The sequence below is a fragment of the Crotalus tigris genome, unplaced genomic scaffold (assembly GCF_016545835.1).
Source record: "Crotalus tigris isolate CLP2741 ecotype Arizona unplaced genomic scaffold, ASM1654583v1 scf7180000019068.10715455, whole genome shotgun sequence".
Lineage (NCBI taxonomy): Eukaryota > Metazoa > Chordata > Lepidosauria > Squamata > Viperidae > Crotalus > Crotalus tigris.
In genome coordinates, this window is record NW_024097358.1 from 6,108,659 (window position 1) to 6,126,712 (window position 18,054).

Consider the following 18,054-nt stretch of genomic DNA (forward strand, 5'->3'; position numbering starts at 1 on the left):
CACTTTGGGAACACACACACACAAACACATGGATTAGAGAGACTTTGAATATTTCTCTCACAAAGCAGTATTCCCAACATACTTAGATTTTCTGAGAAAATCTGACTCCAGAGTTTTTTTCCCTTTTCTTATTTAGATACAATTCTCACTGTGTCTAAATAAAACAGGGGCTCTTTTTAATCTGGAGGTAAGAAATTCCTGACAGTGAGAATAGTTAATCAGTGGGATGGCTTGCCTTTAGAAGTTGTGGGTGCTTCAACACTGGAGGTTTTAGAAGAGATTAGACAACCATTTGTCCGGAATGGCTTGGGCAGGGGGTTGGACTAGATGACCTCTAGTTCCCTTCCAATTCTGTTATTCTGTATTCTGATCTGTCACCTCGGTTAACAATTTACAGCTTAGTGAGGTGTGTGAGACCAGTCTCTATAAACAAGGCTTTCCTTGCAAAATCCACTTTACCAGAAAACGTGGAGAGACTCAGATGCAAACTGCCTCTTAAACAACCATGTTTATTCCCATACCGGGCAGGAGTTGGATGGGATACCAGAATTCTTTTCAGCTGGTTGCACACATCCATTTACCTCCAGATGTTCATCTTCTCATGAGTTTGTGGGTGGAAGACAGATTAATTTCCCTGGAGCCTTCCTGCTGCTTAGATCTAAACACGCAACTAGCTAGAGTAGCGTCCTCAGGGTGACCGCCAAGATAAAAAGTCACAAAAACTAAGACAGGAAACGGTTAAAAAAAGAAAGAAAAGGACAGAAAGTGATATGATTGGCCGGGGACTTCTGGGAATTGAAGTCCACACTTCTCCAAGGGGCTGAGGTTGAGGAACACTGCTCTAAGGAAGACCATCAGTTTTCCAGTTTTGTTTTTAGAACTTAAATTAGGTGCAGCAAAGGAGCTGGCAGGTGCCATGCATGGTATCCACAAGCATACAGATGTTTACAACATAAAATTCATATCCTCGTATTAGATTGATAGGGCCTGTCATCTTATTTATGCTGAATCTGGGAAAGCTGTCACACCTATTTGCGCAGAACGTAGCCAAGCATCAGCTTTTCTCCTTGCTAAAGGAAGGATGTCTTCATAGATGATTAGTGATAGTCCCTGTCTTAGGACCACAATTGGGACAGGAATTTGGGTTGAGAAGCAATGTGGCCATTAAGCAGGGCATCACTTAACCAGACCCAATTTTACAATCATTTTAACCACAGGCATTAAGTGAATTGGGCTTACTTCGCCTTTCCATCTAGCTGCAGATTCACCAAAACAGATTATACCAGTGGTTCTCAACCTTTTTAATGCCGCGCCCCCCAACCGGTTGTAAGTCAAGGACTACTCAACCGGTCGTAAGTCGAGGACTACTCAACTGGTGCAGCACTGTTTGCAGAATGGGACTTTTGGCAGGCTCAGCAGGGCAGAGACAGCCTGGACAATTCCTATTGGCTTTTGAAAGCCAATAGAATTAGACTCTATTCAAGAGAGTCTTATTCTACTGGCTTTCAAAAGCCAATAGAATAAAAGGGAGGAGCACAGCTAAGGAAAAGGAGGAAAAAAATGGCAGACTGCGTTGTTTGGCGACCCCGTGAAATAGTCGTTCGACCCCAGACAGGGTCCCGACCCACAGGTTGAGAACCACTGGATTATACCAAACAGTAAGAAATTAGCTACCTACATTTACTTCCTCTCAACCTCATCCTCCTGTGAAATGGCACCACAAGCCAAAAACATGTGGATTACAAGTTGAATCCCTCAGCCAAGGAAAGCATATCAAGTTTGGCTGCCCACAGGTAACATTCCGCATATCATGATGTCACTGTACAAGTGAGACAAATAATATGTGGGTCAGGGTTACACACACACACATACACACGTACAACATCCATGATATAATTGCAATTTTTTTAATGTCTATGGACTCACTTTTTGATATCCTCAAACAGGTAGATCTCTAAATCATAAACCACTCCTATGCAAGAAAACCACCAAGCTCAGAAAGTACCCAGGACCCCACAGTTCAACCTGCCTAAATTAGATTGAACAAACCACGATGCAATTTATCTTAATGGATCACACACAATGTCCACAAGGTACTTAAAAAAAAAAATCCTAAAAGAAGGGTTAAAGTGCTTAAATATGAAATTAAATCAATAAAAGCAATGTTTGAGATGAACAGAAATCTATAGCTTCTTTTCTGAAAGCGTTTTGTCACTTATCAAAATCTCGGTACGCACCCCGGAGTGTGAGAGTATCTTTGCCTTTTTTTTTTTTCTGTTATGCCTTGAAAATTAGCCCCTCGCTCCATTTTGCAAGGTCAAACAAAACAGCCCTCATTCTCATTCAAGTTAATCCCAACCTACCTCTGTATGCGCCATGGCCTCTGCTCTTACTAGATTTAATCAGCATGAGAGTTCTCGTTCAGCACAGCACAACATTATCGCTCTGTTCAGCAGAAAGCTTCCACACCTGAACTGCCTGAAAATGAATGCAGGTAGCAAAGTTCACCTGTATGACTGACAATGGGGACCTCTCCTTCCAGGCTGGGTTTGTGTGTGTGTGTGTGTGTGTGTCAGGCAAAGATACGTCCCTCTTCAGCAGTTGGGCTTCCAGTCATAAGACCGCCAGCCTCAATTTTTCTCTGGCAGTTTTAGGAACCATTTGCATTAATCAAAATCGATGGCCTTTGAGCTTTTTTTGCCCAAAGAAAAGCAAATTGCGGCGAAATGTTCAAGGGATGGGAGGATTGCACGTTCCGTGGTTGGGAGGAATTAAGTGGAGGGGAGCTCCTGTTTTTTTATTGCAGAATAACAAGATTAGGGGACTGGAGGCTAAAACATATAAGGAACGGTTGCTGGAATTGGGTAGGTCTAGTTTAACGAAGAGAAGGGTGAGGGGGAACATGATAGCAGTGCTCCAATATCTCAGGGGCTGCCCCAAAGAAGAGGGAGTCAAGCTATTCTCCAAAGCGCCTGAAGGCAGGACAAGAAGCAACAGATGGAAACTAACCAAGGAGAGAAGCAACCTAGAACTAAGGAGAAACTTCCTGACAGTGAGAACAATGAACCAGTGGAACAACCTGCCTCCAGAAGTGGTGAATGCTCCAACACTGGAGGTTTTTAAGAAGAGATTGGACAGCCATTTGTCCAAAATGGTGTAGGGTTTCCTGCCTGAGCAGGGGGTTGGACTCGATGACCTCCAAGGTCCCTTCCAACTTTATTGTTGTTGTTGTAAGGGATCCGGCAGGCCATCTAGTCCAACCCCCTGCTCAAGCAGGAGACCCTAGCTTGACCATTTCAGAGAAGTGATTGTCCAATCTCTTCTTGAAATCCTCCAGTGATTAAGCACCCACAACGTCTGGAGACAAGCCGTTCCCCTGATTAATTGTTCCAACTGTCAGGAAAGTGCATTGCATCTCAGGTCTCTTCGTCAATGAGTAATATTTTATTCATTTCCAAAGACAGATATAATGAGGAAACACTTTCCAGACGATGGCTTGGGGCATCCAGGGAGTAAGCAAAAGGAGGGCGAGATCTTTAACCCACCAACGTATCACGGTAACACATATACAAGGCCTTGGTAAGGCCACACTTGGAATATGGCATCCAGTTTTGGTCACCACGATATAAAAAAGATGCTGAGACTCTAGAAAGAGTAGAGAGAAGAGCAACAAAGAGGATTAGGGGACTGGAGGCTAAAACATATGAGGAACGGTTGCTGGAATTGGGCATGTCTAGTTTAATGTAGAGAAGGATGAGGGAGGACATGATAGCAGTCTTCCAATATCTCAGGGGTTGCCACAAAGAAGAGGGAGTCAAGCTATTCTCCAAAGTCCCTGAAGGCAGGACAAGAAGCAACGGGTGGAAACTAATCAAGGAGAGAAAGCAACCTAGAACTAAGGAGAAACTTCCTGGCCGTTAGAACAATTAACCAGTGGAACAACCTGCCTCCAGAAGCGGTGAATGCGCCAACCCTGGAAGTTTTTAAGAAGAAACTGGACAGCCATTTGTCCTAAATGGTATAGGGTTTCCTGACTGAGCAGGGGGTTGGACTAGATGACCTCCAAGGTACCTCCCAACTTTACTACTACTATTGTTGTTGTTGTTATTGTTGTTATTATTATTATTATTATTATTATTATTGTTATTATTATTATATTCAATCCTCTACCCAAAGACAATATGGGAGGAAACGTCTTCTCAACGTGAGATAAAAGAACTAAAGCTTGTTTCGCCAGAGAAAGAAACTGTTGAGAAATTGGATCGGAGTTAGTTCAAAATGTCATATCTATAAATCCTCAGTACATCCAAAGTTTCCCACTTTTACAAAAGAGTTCTTTCTTTCTCCGTTACAGTTCCATCTAAATGGACTTGCCACTCAGCACACCAGTCAAGTAGCAACTTCCTTAATTCACTGACATTTTTCCTAAAAACTCCTCCTTCCTGGCAAAGTCTCTGCTTTGTAACCCCTAGTTCCCATACCTAGTTGTAATTCAGTTTATATAATTGGTAATTTATATATGCTACAAGGAAGAAATACCGCGTTGTCTTGCTCGCGTGTTGAATTTTAGACTGTAAGGTGAACACAAACAATAGTTTTTCCAGGACTTTATATACAGTATATGCTGATGGTTTTGTATAAACAAACATGTACTTTCAGGGGGACTTAATTCACGTACTTTTTTCTCCAAGGAATTGCAGCCTTAATTATCGAAAGGTAAGAGAGAGGCCTTGTGTGTAAACCACAAGATTTTACCAATTAACCTATTCACAAAAATGAATATGCAGATGACAATGCATGCCTTACAGAGCTGCATTCTGGGCAAATGTTTTAAGGGGTGAAAGAGACATTCTGCAGTTTAATTCTCATTGGTCTCAAAGATCATTCCCATTTATACCATGTTATGGGAGTTGTAGTCCAAAACATGAGGAGGACACCATGAGCAAGAGCCCATTCAGCTTTGAGATTCGAAAAATGATTCCGAATCTAGATCAGGCTGGGCATCACACATCATATAAAGCCATAGTTTGCTTTAACCATAATTGGGCAAATTAAAAAATGGTTGAGTTTATACCTTATGCTAAGGCTCAACCCGTGATTCAGAAACCACAATGGACAATTCACACCCTGAACTAGATGCCCATTAAGCTATCTAGATGCACACTAGCCAAGCACATTTTAATTTAGTAACTTGTGTAGACCCAATTACCATCAAAGTCAACACCATCAAAGCCCAGAAAAATTCAATGAAGTAGTGCAAGATCGGAAGACAGGGACACACCTGGCTAATAGAATCGCCAAGAATCGAATATGACAGAATGGATAACATCATCATCATCACAGACCCAGCTCATATAAACCAGAACTGCCTTGAAGAATAATTATAGCAATAACAATAGCACTTAGACTTATATACCACTTCATAGTGCTTTACAGCCCCTCTCTAAGCAGTTTACAGAGTCAGCATCTTGCCCCCAATATCTGGGTCCTCATTTTACCAACCTCGGAAGGATGGAAGTCTGAGTCAACCTTGTGTCGGCCAGGATCGAACTGTTGGCAGTGAGCAGAGTCAGCCTGCAGTTCTGCATTCTAACCACTGCACCACCACGGCTCAATTATAATTATGAGGATAAAAACTGGTGGATAGTGGAGGTCACATGCACTACCCTAAGCTCCTGGAAGCAGTCAAAAAGCAATAACAGAAATAACTTAATTTGTGGCACTCTATATTTCTTTTTGGTCCCCCACCCGCACAATAGGTCATATATTAGCCTTCCCCAGTTCCTCATCCTTCTTAGCTACTGGATCATACAACAGATCTGTAGGATGTCAGTCTGGGAAAAGCAAGGCACTGTCCTTTAATGTATCTCAATGACAGCAAGCAAGGAAGGATTGCTTTTGCTTCTACTGAATAAACTATTTAAACCCAGTTGCTTGTATTTCAATAAAAATGAAAATTAGCCATATAAATCGCAGATCTCAGTGGGTTTCAAATCCTGGGAGGATACAACGGCATCTCTGCCACCAAACGTCCTTTCATGTGTATCATTTTGTAAATGATAACATGCAGGAGACTAGAAGCTTCTGATAAAGTCAGAACAGTATCATGACCAAATCCTTTGTTAGACTGGCAATTTGTACCTGCCAATCTTTCACGCTTACTAGATAACCAAAACAAAAACAAAAAAAAACCCAACCCCACAAGGCTGGTTCTTTTCTACAACCAAGAACAAATTCAGTGCAGGTAGTCCTTGACTTCTGACCACAATTGAGCCCAAAATTTCTATTGCTACATGAGACCTTTGTTAAGTGAGCTTTGCCCCATTTTATGACCTTTCTTGCTGTAGTTGTTAAGTGAATCACTCCAGTGGTTAAGTTAGTAACACGGTTGCTAAGTGAATCTGGCTTCCCCATTGATTTCGCTTGTCAGAAGGTCACAAAAGGTGAACACATGACCCCGGGAACCTATGACCGTCATAAATATGAGTCAGTGGTCAAATGTCTGAATGTTGATCACGTGACCATGGGGATACTGCAATGGTCGTAAGTGTGAAAAATGGTCATAAGTTCGCTTTTTCAGTACCATTATAAATTTGAATGGTCACTAAATGAATGGATGGAAGTCGAGAGCTATTTGCATATTAATGGCAGAAGCTCTTTTCCAGAAACACATTAAACCAGATACAAAAACAGCATTACTTTCCAAATGGATTGCATGGAGAGATATCCAAGCCACTCCATCCCTTGGACACAACAACCACAAACTCCAAAACAATAGGCTGAGATTATAGACATTAAGCCATGTGCCATGTTGGGACTGGTTTCAGATTACCTTGTGTGAAAACACAGCATGATTGTTAACACTTGGATTATTCCTTTTCAAAATGAGTATTGTCCCCTTCACTTTGGAAGCTCAAAATGGTTGTGTTGTAATCCATCTTCCAGATGAACCCCCACAACAACAATCTTATGAAAATAGTTTGAGTGATGACGTGTCCAAAATCCGTCAGGGAGCTTCTTCGATCAATTCCAGGCCAACTACCTAACAGCTACACTACTCATTTGGAATGAATTTGGGGTTAACTTTGATCATACTGACCTCAGCTACTGAAGTTTGCAAATCATAGTTTTCACTTTCTATGTGAATCAAGTTACTATGGCTTGCTCAACAGTTCATATTTAATTTTTGAAAAGTACCTTAGTATGATACGTGATTTTAACAATCGTAGTATTGTTGAATCCAATCCAACAACATAGCATTCTCTAGTCTTCTCCAACCTTGGCCTCCAGGGTAGACCATCTGATCCCCAGAATTTGCAGCCAACTTGACCTCTGGTACTGCAGCTACCACTTCTGGAGAATACTAGGTGAGGGAGGTAAGACTGGCCCATTTAACATTAAAATACAATCTGTTTTTTCAATCTATGCATTATTAATATCTTATTCATCTAAATCAATCTACAAAAATTAAAATCATGAATGGAGTGATGTTCCCTGCAACACTCTATGGAAGCCACAGATGGACTGTGAAGAAGCAAGAAGAATATTGATGCCTTGAAAATTGGTATTGAGGAAGACTCTTGAGAATACTATGGACAATCACGAAAACAAACTAATGGATCCTTGAACAATTCAATCCAGAGTTCTCACTCAAAGCACCAATGACCAGGCTCAAATTATCCCCCTCTGGTTATATCTCTCTCTGAGAAGGCTCTACTGCTGGGAAAGATGAAAGGAAAGAGAAGAAAAGAGAGTCCAGATGAATGGACTCAGTTACAGTGGTGATGGTGACACCATTGGAAGCACTGAAGACCAGGTTAGTGCAGAAATTCATGGAAGAAACCTATGTGGCCATTAGAAGTAAAAAAAACAAACAATGTCATGGTTCCAACGGACAGAGACAAATAAAGCAGAACTTGGAGGCTTGGAAATTCCTCAAAGAACATGTTTATTAGTTACAAAGAATCAGCACAATCAAAAGTGAAACCAAGTCTGAAATTCCCACTAAAAGTTTCCCAATTACAAAGTATAATGTCCTACCCACAAAACTATGCCATCACTAGGTTCCCCAATATATTCATTTGGCGGGCTTTCTTATACAACACCCAGTCCCTGATCGCGGGAGCAGTAGATGACCTTGGTTCCCATGGGACAGAAGATTATTATGACTAGTGAAGCACCTGGGCAAGCCCCCCTCCCTCCGTTTTATGTAGCAACCTAGAATGAAGAGAAAGATGGATGCGGCCAAGTTCACTGTAGAGTTGATAAACAACTTGATGGCACATAACCAACTGATTATATATTCTGCCTTCCTTCAGGAGCTAAAGCAAGCATACATAGTCCACCCTAATTTTTCCCCAAACAGCGTTCTATTTAGGTGAGATACAAGAGATTTGGTTGATGGAAAAACCCCTCTGTGTTTTAGAATTAGGGACGGGGAAGAAAACGCCTCTGTTCCATTCTAACCACAAGATCTATTATACTGGAGGTCTCGCTGAGTTCCATTTTACTGCCTTATGAAAAAGTATTCAAAGCTGCAGCCTTAGCGTGCTATTCTGAACAGGTCTCTCGGAAGCAAGGTAAATTTATATTGCACGATTATTAATCTTTTTCCTTAAGGGAAGCATTGAGAGGGCTTGGCAATACATAAGTAAAAAAGAAATACACACTATAAGGAAATCTAATCACAAGCATTAGGTATCATTTCTGTTCCTTCCAAATTCCTTTGTTTTTTTTTTCCCATCGCAGCCAACCCACATCTGCATAACCCAAAAAAACAAGACATAGAACATTTTAGAAACAGCTCTGTGGACTGAAATTTGGTCTGAAAATGAAGCAGCAGACAGGAGTGAAGATAAGACACAATTTATTTTGTATTTACTCCGGGATACAAGAACTACATGAGGAGCACAAAAGGCTGGTCAGGGATGCGCTGAAAGATATTTATGTCCCACTTTTGCCACTAATCAAAATCCATTTGAAAAAGATCTATGTTGGTATAACGTTTCAACAGGATGGATGCATGAAGCAGACAGACGGCCAAGAGGAGGAGAAGGAGAAAGAGAAATGAATAGCAAAGCATACAAAGTCTGTGCTTTTCAATAAAAAGGATACTGTAAAAGGAGAAAGAATTTGGATCACAACTGTTCAGAGGTCCAGATTTTCTAACTAGCATTCCTGCTTAAAGCCTATGGGGAGCCCCAGAACGGAGGTTCACCCTCTGCCTTTAAAAACATTCAATTTGGTTAGCACAAACCACAGTAGTCTGGCTTACAGACCACAGCACACCCAAACCCTTAAAGTTAGCCTAATATATGAACTGAGCCACAGGTCCTTCAACTGAATCAAGCTACATTTTGTTGACAGTGTTCTCCTACTGTAGTAAGGTGCCATAGTTATGTTGTGTTTTTGCCAAGACAGAATGGCTATATTCAAGCAATGGATGGATAACCTGTCCAGTCTAGTGTTCAGCATGTCATATAAACCTAGATAATATGATTCGCTTAATTAGGTTAAGTAAGTTTTGCAAACTGCTTTATTTTGCAGGTTTTGTCGAGCATGTAGAACAAACTGAATAATTATTTTATTCAGCAAACCCCTGTCAAGCAAGTCAGGGGTTAACAGGCTGTGTGAACCCAGCCAAGCTGTACGTGTGAGTGAGAAAAAGGGACAAATAATTCCTACGGATTATAAACCAAAGTGCATAAAACATTGTTTTGCCAAAGAGTCTTCTAATTCTCATGTTATCCCCTTGGTTCATTTTGAAAGCTTTCTCTCTGCCTCGTTCCCTTTTCATCTCTTTCTTTTAAAAAGCGAATAGATCATTTGCTGGAAATGCCCCCAGGAGGGATCTGACTCTCCCAAATCCAACTGGACAGTTAAAGATGTACATAAAACGTCTCTCTCTCGGGATACGAGGCGCCACCGTGTTCTTTCATCCCTCTAGATTCTCTGAACATAAGCAGTTCCATACAAAACTGCCAAACTCTTTAATAGATTGGTGTGCAAATATATTATCTGGCCAGGATGAATAGATAGAAAAGTCCAGCGAGAATCTCGGCCAGGATCACTGAACGCTGGTTGGCATTTCCACTTGCCACAGCTTTCATTTCACGATTACGACAAACGAAACAAAACTCCAAAGATTCTTTTGATCCTGCACGTAGTAGACAAAGTAGAGAAGAGATGAAGTCACCCGGACGGGAATTTTGTCCGTGGGTTTTCAATCAGTCACGCCCTTTTTGAACGGACACGTGATCGAGTCTGTCTGAATGAAGAATCCATCCATCTCTCTCTCTCTGTCTCTCTGGCCGGGGGGGGGGGGGATCCCCAGGAAAGAAAGGTCCCCCCCACACACTTTTAGACTACCAGGAAGGAGAGACAATGTGGGAAGGGATCCCCCCAAGAAGTGGCAAAAGGAAAAGGGGGGGGAGGAAGAGGAGAAGATGCTGGAATAATTCTTCATCCCCTCAACCAAGAACTAGCGAGTCCCCAGCAGCGACAATAATGGGAAAGTGAAAACCTCTTTCAGTGAATGGCGAGGAAGGAAGCACCAAGCGCAGAAGATTTATGGCACGGAGCAAGCAAACGCGGGAGCTGCGTTTACTACTCAGAGTAACGGAGCAGAAACGAAGAGGTTGCTATTTGCAAGCGGAGAGGCCAGAGAAATTGCACAGGGCCGGCTGTCGTGTTGTTGTTGTTTTAAAACGCACCAAACCAGCCCCACAGGGTAACAAATCAGAACCATTTCCCCTCCGTTCATTTCCAGCTCAGCTGAAGTTGGAATAGTTCACGCGCAGGGACCGGCTGGGCTGCGTGCGCCCCTGGGGGTTATCCGGGGCTACGGTCTGTGCGCAGATCCGCACGCAGACACCCCGGCCTCCCGAGAGGCGCAAATCACGGCTGGCTTTGACAAAGTCTGGAAGGGCACAAAATCTCGCCGCGCCGCTCCTCCCGACCCTCCCCTGGCTAGACCATTCATCACGACTGAAGGGCAGAAGAAAAGCGAGCGAAGCCAGGCGAGGGAGGGTGGCAGAGGAGAAGGAAAGAAGCAACGTGCATCCAATTCGCGAGACAAACCCTGGGCCAGGAACTGGGAAGGGGGGCCGCTTCGACTTCCCACCCCCCCACCCCCAGCGGTGCGCTCCCCCCAACGCGCTGAATTGCAAGCTCAGCCAGCCGGGCGTTCGCTGGGAGCGATGGGCCCTGTAGTCCCAGGCGCCTCGCCAAAGCAGCGGGCGCAAGGGCAACGCTTTTGTTCCCAAGCCGGGGCTCGCCTCCACCTCCCCGCTCGTCCTTCCAGGGCAGCCCAGGCTGAACTCCAGGTGGGGGAAGGCGAGCTGGATGCCCAAGGAGAGCCGACGCGGCTTCCGAGGGTCGAGCGCCTCTTTCCCACCCACCCACCCCCTTTGCCTTCATTCCACCCCAAAGCTTCCCGCGGCGGCTATTTGAGCAAGGAATCCCCCAAAGTCCTCTCCACCCAGACAGGCAGCATCCCCACGTACGCAAAAAACAAACAAACAAACCCGGGGGTACCGCAAAGCTCCGGGTCTGCCCCGCCTCTCCTCTCCAGAGCCCCGCATTCGCCAGCCACACCCACAGCACGCAAGCTTACCGGCCGGGCATCCGCCTCGCAGCCCCGACGGCGCTGGGGAGGAACCGGCCGTGGCCCGTGGCGCCGTTGGCCCGGTCGGTCGCGGGTTGGCTGGGCTCCTCCTGCCGCTGTTTGGGTCTGTTTTCGCCCGCTTTTTCTTTTGGGCCCCCCGCTGCTCTTCCCGGCGGCCGCGAAGCGGCTCTCCGCCAGCCAAACTCCCCTCGCGCCTTCACTTCGGCCGCTCCCACCTTCCCGGCCCTCCCCCAGCCATTTGCGGCAAGCTGCCTGGCTGCTTCTGGCGAGGAGAAGCGAGGCAGGCGCCCCTTTCTCCGCATGCGCTCTCCCGAGATGGCGCTCGCAATCTTTCTTCCCCCCCCCCGCTCCCTCCCTCTCCCCCCCCCCCGCCCCGGTGGCGAGAGTTAGGCGGACGTAAAGGCCCCCTCGACGGCCGGCGGGTTGGGGTCGTCCAAGGAGGAGGGGGCCGGGTTCCTCCTGCCTGGATCTGGGGGCTGTTGGGGTTTGGGAAGGATACTGAGGAGGGGGGGTGTTTGGATGACAGAGGGCTTAAGTGCACCTAAATCATGGATGTGAAAGTTGGAGCATAAGAAAGGCTGAGCACCAAAGAATGGAGGCCTTTGAACTCTGGTGCTGGAGAAGGCTCCTGCAAGTCTCCTGGACTGCAAGGCGATCCAACCGGTCGGTCCTAGAGGAGATCAACCCCGACTGCCCTTTAGAAGGCCAGATCCTGAAATTGAAACTCAAGTCCTTTGGCCATCTAATGAGAAGGAAGGACTCACTGGAGAAGAGCCTAATGCTGGGAAAGATGGAGGGCAAGAGAAGAAGGGGACGACAGAGAAGGAGGTGGCTGGATGGAGTCCCTGAAGCAGGAGACGTGAGCTTCAATGGACTCCAGAAGATGGTAGAGAACAGGAGGACCTGGAGGAATGTTGTCCATGGAGTCACGATGGACACGACTTCACAATTAACAACAACAACAAACCATGGGAGGGAGTGGTGGGTGGGGTCCCTCGTTGTGTTGAGCCATGGTCTGGATAACTGAACTGTCTCAGTGGTCTACTGGGGTCAGTAAAGCCCAGAGACAATGTTGTTCAGTCTAAAATTACCATCTTGATAAACCAAGGATGGGTTCTCATTCATCCAGATCATGGCTGTCCCCAAAGGTGCTTTTATCTGGAAGGCAACTGGAGTTTGATTTTTCTTTTTAAGATGTTTTGCTTCTCATGTATAACTATATTTCACAGGGTTAACGTATGGTGCGAAGCTTTGTGGGTTGGGAATGAAAACCCCAATTTCCTTCTCCAGAAAGTAAGGCACTTTAACCAGAGTTAAAGTCCCTGAAATAAGCCAGGTTTGGAAATTGCCCTCAAACTCTCTACCACCCCCACACCCCGTTGGCATGTTGGCAGGAAGGACTAGGAATTACTTCCAATTCTTTTTCTGTCCTCAGTTCTTGGCTCTGGAGACCAGTTATCTTTCCAATTCCTTTACCTTTAATTTCTTTCTTTTAAAAATCTATGACATCTGGACTTCAACTCCCAGAATTCCCCAGCCAGCATAGCTGGCTGAGGAATTCTAGGAGTTGAAGTCCACCTGTCTTAAGGTTGCCAAGGTTGGAAAATCTGATCTAGGCCTTTGTCCTCTGGATATGCTTTTGTAGTTAATTGTTCAACTGCTCTGTAATCCTCTTCAGTTTCCTGACTTTTCCTTCTCCTCCTGTTTGTTTTCCATGCCTTCGCCTTAGTGGTGATGCTTTTTCTTAAATCTTTGCAGTCTCTCCTCCCAAGGGAGGACTGTGCCTTTATCCCTTTTATTCCCTCCCTCGTTCTCTCCTTTGCCCTCACAGTAATACTATCCAAATCATTCCGCTTTTTGCTTATTTGAGACTCAGGGACATCGTCCATAATCAGGACGCTCCAAACGTTGACTAGGTCTCCATCTTAGTTAGCCCTTCTGACTCGGAACAGCTTCCCTGCTCCCCCTCCTATTATGATCCCCAGCTGACACTGTAAATGCTCTTTAGTGATCAATACAGAAGTGGTTCGCCATAGCTGTGGGGAAGGTGAGGATACAAAGCTGACTCTTTCCCCACGAAGCTGAGATCTTTTCCTTTTTAAAAAATGATTTTTTTTCCCCTCTGCGTGACAATTTCCTTCTTTGTTCAGCTTAAACTGGAAGGGGGTGTGTGTGTGGGTGTATGGGTGTGTGGGAGGGGGGTTAAACCGGATAAAGGATAGTAATTTTCACACATGCACCAACCCCACCACAGAAAAAACAAAACGTTTAACGCAAAGCATTTGGGTTTCAGGGAGTTGTAATTGCTGCTCTCAAAAATCCAGACAGGGCTTCAGTAGCATCAGGTGATAAAAGTTTGGACTTAAATAAGTTTTGAGGAAGAAGGAAACTTAGATAGGGGAAAAAAAAGTTTCTAGGCTATAGCAAAGGGAGTAATGAAAGGTTAAGTGGAAAGGGGAAAGTGAATTCCAAAGGATTTTCTTTGACGCTGCAAGAAGAAATAGGGTGGAAGGAAATAAAGAAGTTGCATTTTCTTTATTTAGGGAAAAGCCTGTCTTAATCACCAGAGCTGCAGGTGATGTCATCACAAAAAGCTTAGGCTCTCAGTGAAGGCTTAAAACCCACCACTCTAAATAACCATAGGAGCATTTGGGTGACAAGTTAATCTAATAAAGGTATTGCCTAATTGAGGTTTGGAATCTTGTCATGAGCAACAGAGCTATTTATTTATTTGTGTGTTTATTTGATTTTTATCTCATCTTTATTACTTTCCTGACAGTAAGAACAATTAATCAGTGGAACAACCTGCCTCCAGAAGCTGTGAATGCTCCAACCCTGGAAGTTTTTAAGAAGAGGCTGGACGGCCATTTGTCTGAAATGGGATAGGGTTTCCTGCCTGAGCAGGAGGATGGACTAGATGACCTCCAAGGTCACTTCCAACTTTACTACTGCTACTATTAGTACTACTACTACTTTATAAGCAACTCAAGGCAGTGAACCTACTTAATATTCCTTACTGTTCTTTCCCTTGCCCCAGCAACAACCTTGTAAGGGGGGCAGGATTAGAACTCAGTGTCTTCTGCTCTCTTGGCCAGCATCTTAACCACTGCACCAAACTGGCTCTCTATTGTTGTTTTTATGGGTAAAAGGGCATAGTTGTTGAGTTTTTGCAACATTTAACTTGGGGAAAACAAATGGTTGGCTTCACATAGTATGCTAAGCCAACATTGAGTATGTTTAATTGGGATTTAGTAAATTATTCCTGCCCAGCCAATCTGATTGATGTAACAAGTCATGTTAATAGGAACTGGATTTAGTGGTAGATAAGTCTTCACAAAAACCAACTACGGTGCTGATTTACAAAGAAACCTGCTCTGTGAGCTGTCCTGGGTCCTGCAGAAATAGCTTCTGAGAACTTGGCATCTGTTTTCTGGATCTGCTTAGGAAAATAAACTGGATCTGCTTTAGTGTCAACTAACCCCCCCCCCTTGGTAGATTTGCCCAACACCCTGTGGACCAAGATGAAGAGTTTTCTGCATTTTTCATAAGGCTAAATTCTGAGTAGGATATTTTGGTTTTCCTCAAATAAGATAGCTGATCAATTGGATTCTAAAATTATTTTGAGAAGGGACTAGAAAGGTTTCACAGGAACTCTTAATTTTGTTATGGATGAAACCAGTGATGCTTAATAAAGTTTTGTAGGATGGTGTTTGAAATAGAGTAATTGTTTTGCATATAATTAATACCAGCTTCTGGTAACCGTTCAGTCCTAAAATCCAATAAGCAAAGCTTCATGTAACTAAAATAAAAAAGGGGAACTGTAGGGGTGGGGAAAATGCAGTCTATTTATCACAAACAGGTCATTCAATTCCCTTTTCTGGTTAGCCCCCCCCCCTACACACACAGACACAACAGCATTCTAGGACAGTGATGGCGAACCTATGGCATGGGTGCCAGAGGCGGCACTCGGAGCCCTCTCTGTGGGCACACGTGCCGTTGCCCCAGCCTCGCCTTCCCCCGCGACCCCCTCCTCTCCAGCAGCCCCCCTGAAGGAGTGTCGCCTCTGAGCGTGGCCCACCCGGAACAGCGCAGCCAAGGACATGGCAGCCAGGCTGCATAGACAAGACTCTATCCTCACACCCCATCACGCACAGTTGATGCTGCAGGGCGCGGACAGAGGGCGTGACCGCCATAGCACTGCTGGGCTGCCTGGGCGATCTGGAGCAGGCCCTGGAGGTGGTGAGTGGTCCTGTGCGCAGGTGGGGCGGGGGATGGGTGGGAAGGGCAGGGGCGGGGCAGGGGGTGGAGCAGGGGCGGGGCCATTTTGGGGGCACTTGGTCTCTAAAACTGGTTCTCAACCTTTTTAATGCTGCGACCCCCAACCGGTCGTAAGTCGAGGACTACTCAACCGGTCGTAAGTCGAGGACTACTCAACTGGTGCAGCACCGTTTGCAGAATGGGGCTTTTGGCGGGCTCAGCAGGGCAGAGACAGCCTGGACAATTCCTATTGGCTTTTGAAACCCAATAGAATTAGACTCTATTCAAGAGAGTCTATTCTATTGGCTTTCAAAAGCCAATAGAATAAAAGGGAGTAGCACAGCTAAGGAAAAGGGGGGAAAAAATGGCGGACTGCGACCCCCGTGAAATGGTCGTTTGGCGACCCCCGTGAAATGGTCGTTCGACCCCAAATGGGGTCCCGACCCACAGGTTGAGAACCGCTGCTCTAAAAGGTTCGCCATCACTGTTCTAGGACAACGGAGCATGCTCCATTTTTATTAGGCTATACTTGAAGTTCTTTCATGCCTACCTAGAATTAATCAGTGACTTCATTACCGCATCTCTTAGTAGCCCAAGATAGTAAGTTGTGATAAAACAGTAGGCTCATTGTGCTTCCAAATGTTCTCTATTTGGGCATGTAATGAAACAATGTACCATAGTTGCTTCTGCCCAACTAAAACACCTAATATTCTATTATGTAACATTGTTACAAATATAATTTAGGCCATAATAGATAAGAAAGAGAGTATAAAATTGCAGTGCAAAGGCTCTTTTGTATTGGGGGATGATCGTGCTTTTGAAAAGAACAAGCAACAATGAAACTCTGTTTTAAAATTCACTACCCTGTAATAAATGTAAAGCTGTAAAGGCTGATACATACCACCTATTTTCTGGTTCTTTGGATGAAATAACGGGCTTGATAGCAAGTTAGTTATAAAAGCCACAAATGTGTAAAGGCATTCTGGGAGATTCTTCATGTGTTTTCATGAAGGCCAAGATACTAACGAATAGTCCCACTACCTGTCTATTAAAGGTAAGCAATTTGGTAATGGATATAGCAGATAAAAATCCAGTCAAATTCAATTTTCCCTTGCAGATGAACTGAAAAACATTACTGTAATCATATGGAGAAGCTAAGAATATCTTTGTATAGGAGAGTGGCTTATAGCTTGGTTTAGTGGATGACTGTAATTGAAAAGCCAAACCAAATATGAGCAGGCATTGATCCATGTAATTTAAATAAAGCCATAAAACACGATTTGGTGTCTGGTGTGTTGATGTATGCAGACACGTGTACAGACACACCACCCTATGCTCTGAATTGGAAATATTTCTTCTCTTACTGTCAGATGTAAGAGAACTTGTGGAAATCAATATAAGCCACTTAAACCGAGAGCTTTTCCAATGGGAAAGCATCACGAGTATATAGACTTTGCAATATTCTTCTTAATGTTAGGACTCTAAGATTCTCAGGAACAGGATGAGTCTGGCAAAATCCTAGAAATGATGGTTTCAAAGCTTTTTTTAAATTCATCAAATGGTTTCCAGGATTGGACTCAAAGAAGCAAGGCATATTTAATTTAACTTATTCCATGGAAAAAATAAAAATGGAAGTAAGATAGATATTTTAAAAAGGGAAAACATACCACCAGAAACTTTAAATGACAAGTCACATAAAGTGAAAGTGTTGTTGAAGTGAATAGCTTCCTAAGTAGAGATAGTTCTGATCATGGAAGTAAATAAATATAACAAATAATTGGGAAGATGTTACATAGTTGATGAAGAGCCACCAGATATGGTATCTACCTACAGGAGGCTACCAAACCAGGGGATTGTCAGGAAATTCAGGCAGGCTGGACTTAGATTTCTTATGGGCACATAGGAACTCATGACTGATGACACGTTTGACCCTTCCTTCAGGCTCAGCCTGGTCATCTCCGACAAGAATTCCACACTTCGTGCAAAGCCTTTCATTTTATTCCTAGCAGGTATTATTGGTATTATATTGGTATTATCTTATTCATACCAACCATACCCAGGTGGCTGGTGTGAAAATGGCCATTAAGGGATCTTGTAACTCAGTCTGTTGAGGCATGTAAGGTCAGTGCTAGTAACCAGAGTGTCCAGAGTCTTGTCAATAAGCACACAAC

General features: G+C 44.2%; 1 protein-coding gene across 1 annotated transcript in view; it reads right to left on the reverse strand.

Annotated features, from left to right (window-relative positions):
* The window catches only part of SEMA6D (semaphorin 6D), a 282,445-nt gene extending 270,595 nt beyond the window's left edge, over positions 1-11,850 (reverse strand). The window contains exon 1 of the mRNA XM_039359368.1: positions 11,615-11,850. The gene's annotated coding sequence lies outside the window, so the exon portion shown is untranslated. The remainder of the gene's footprint in view (positions 1-11,614) is intronic.
* Between the last annotated feature and the right edge of the window lie 6,204 nt (positions 11,851-18,054).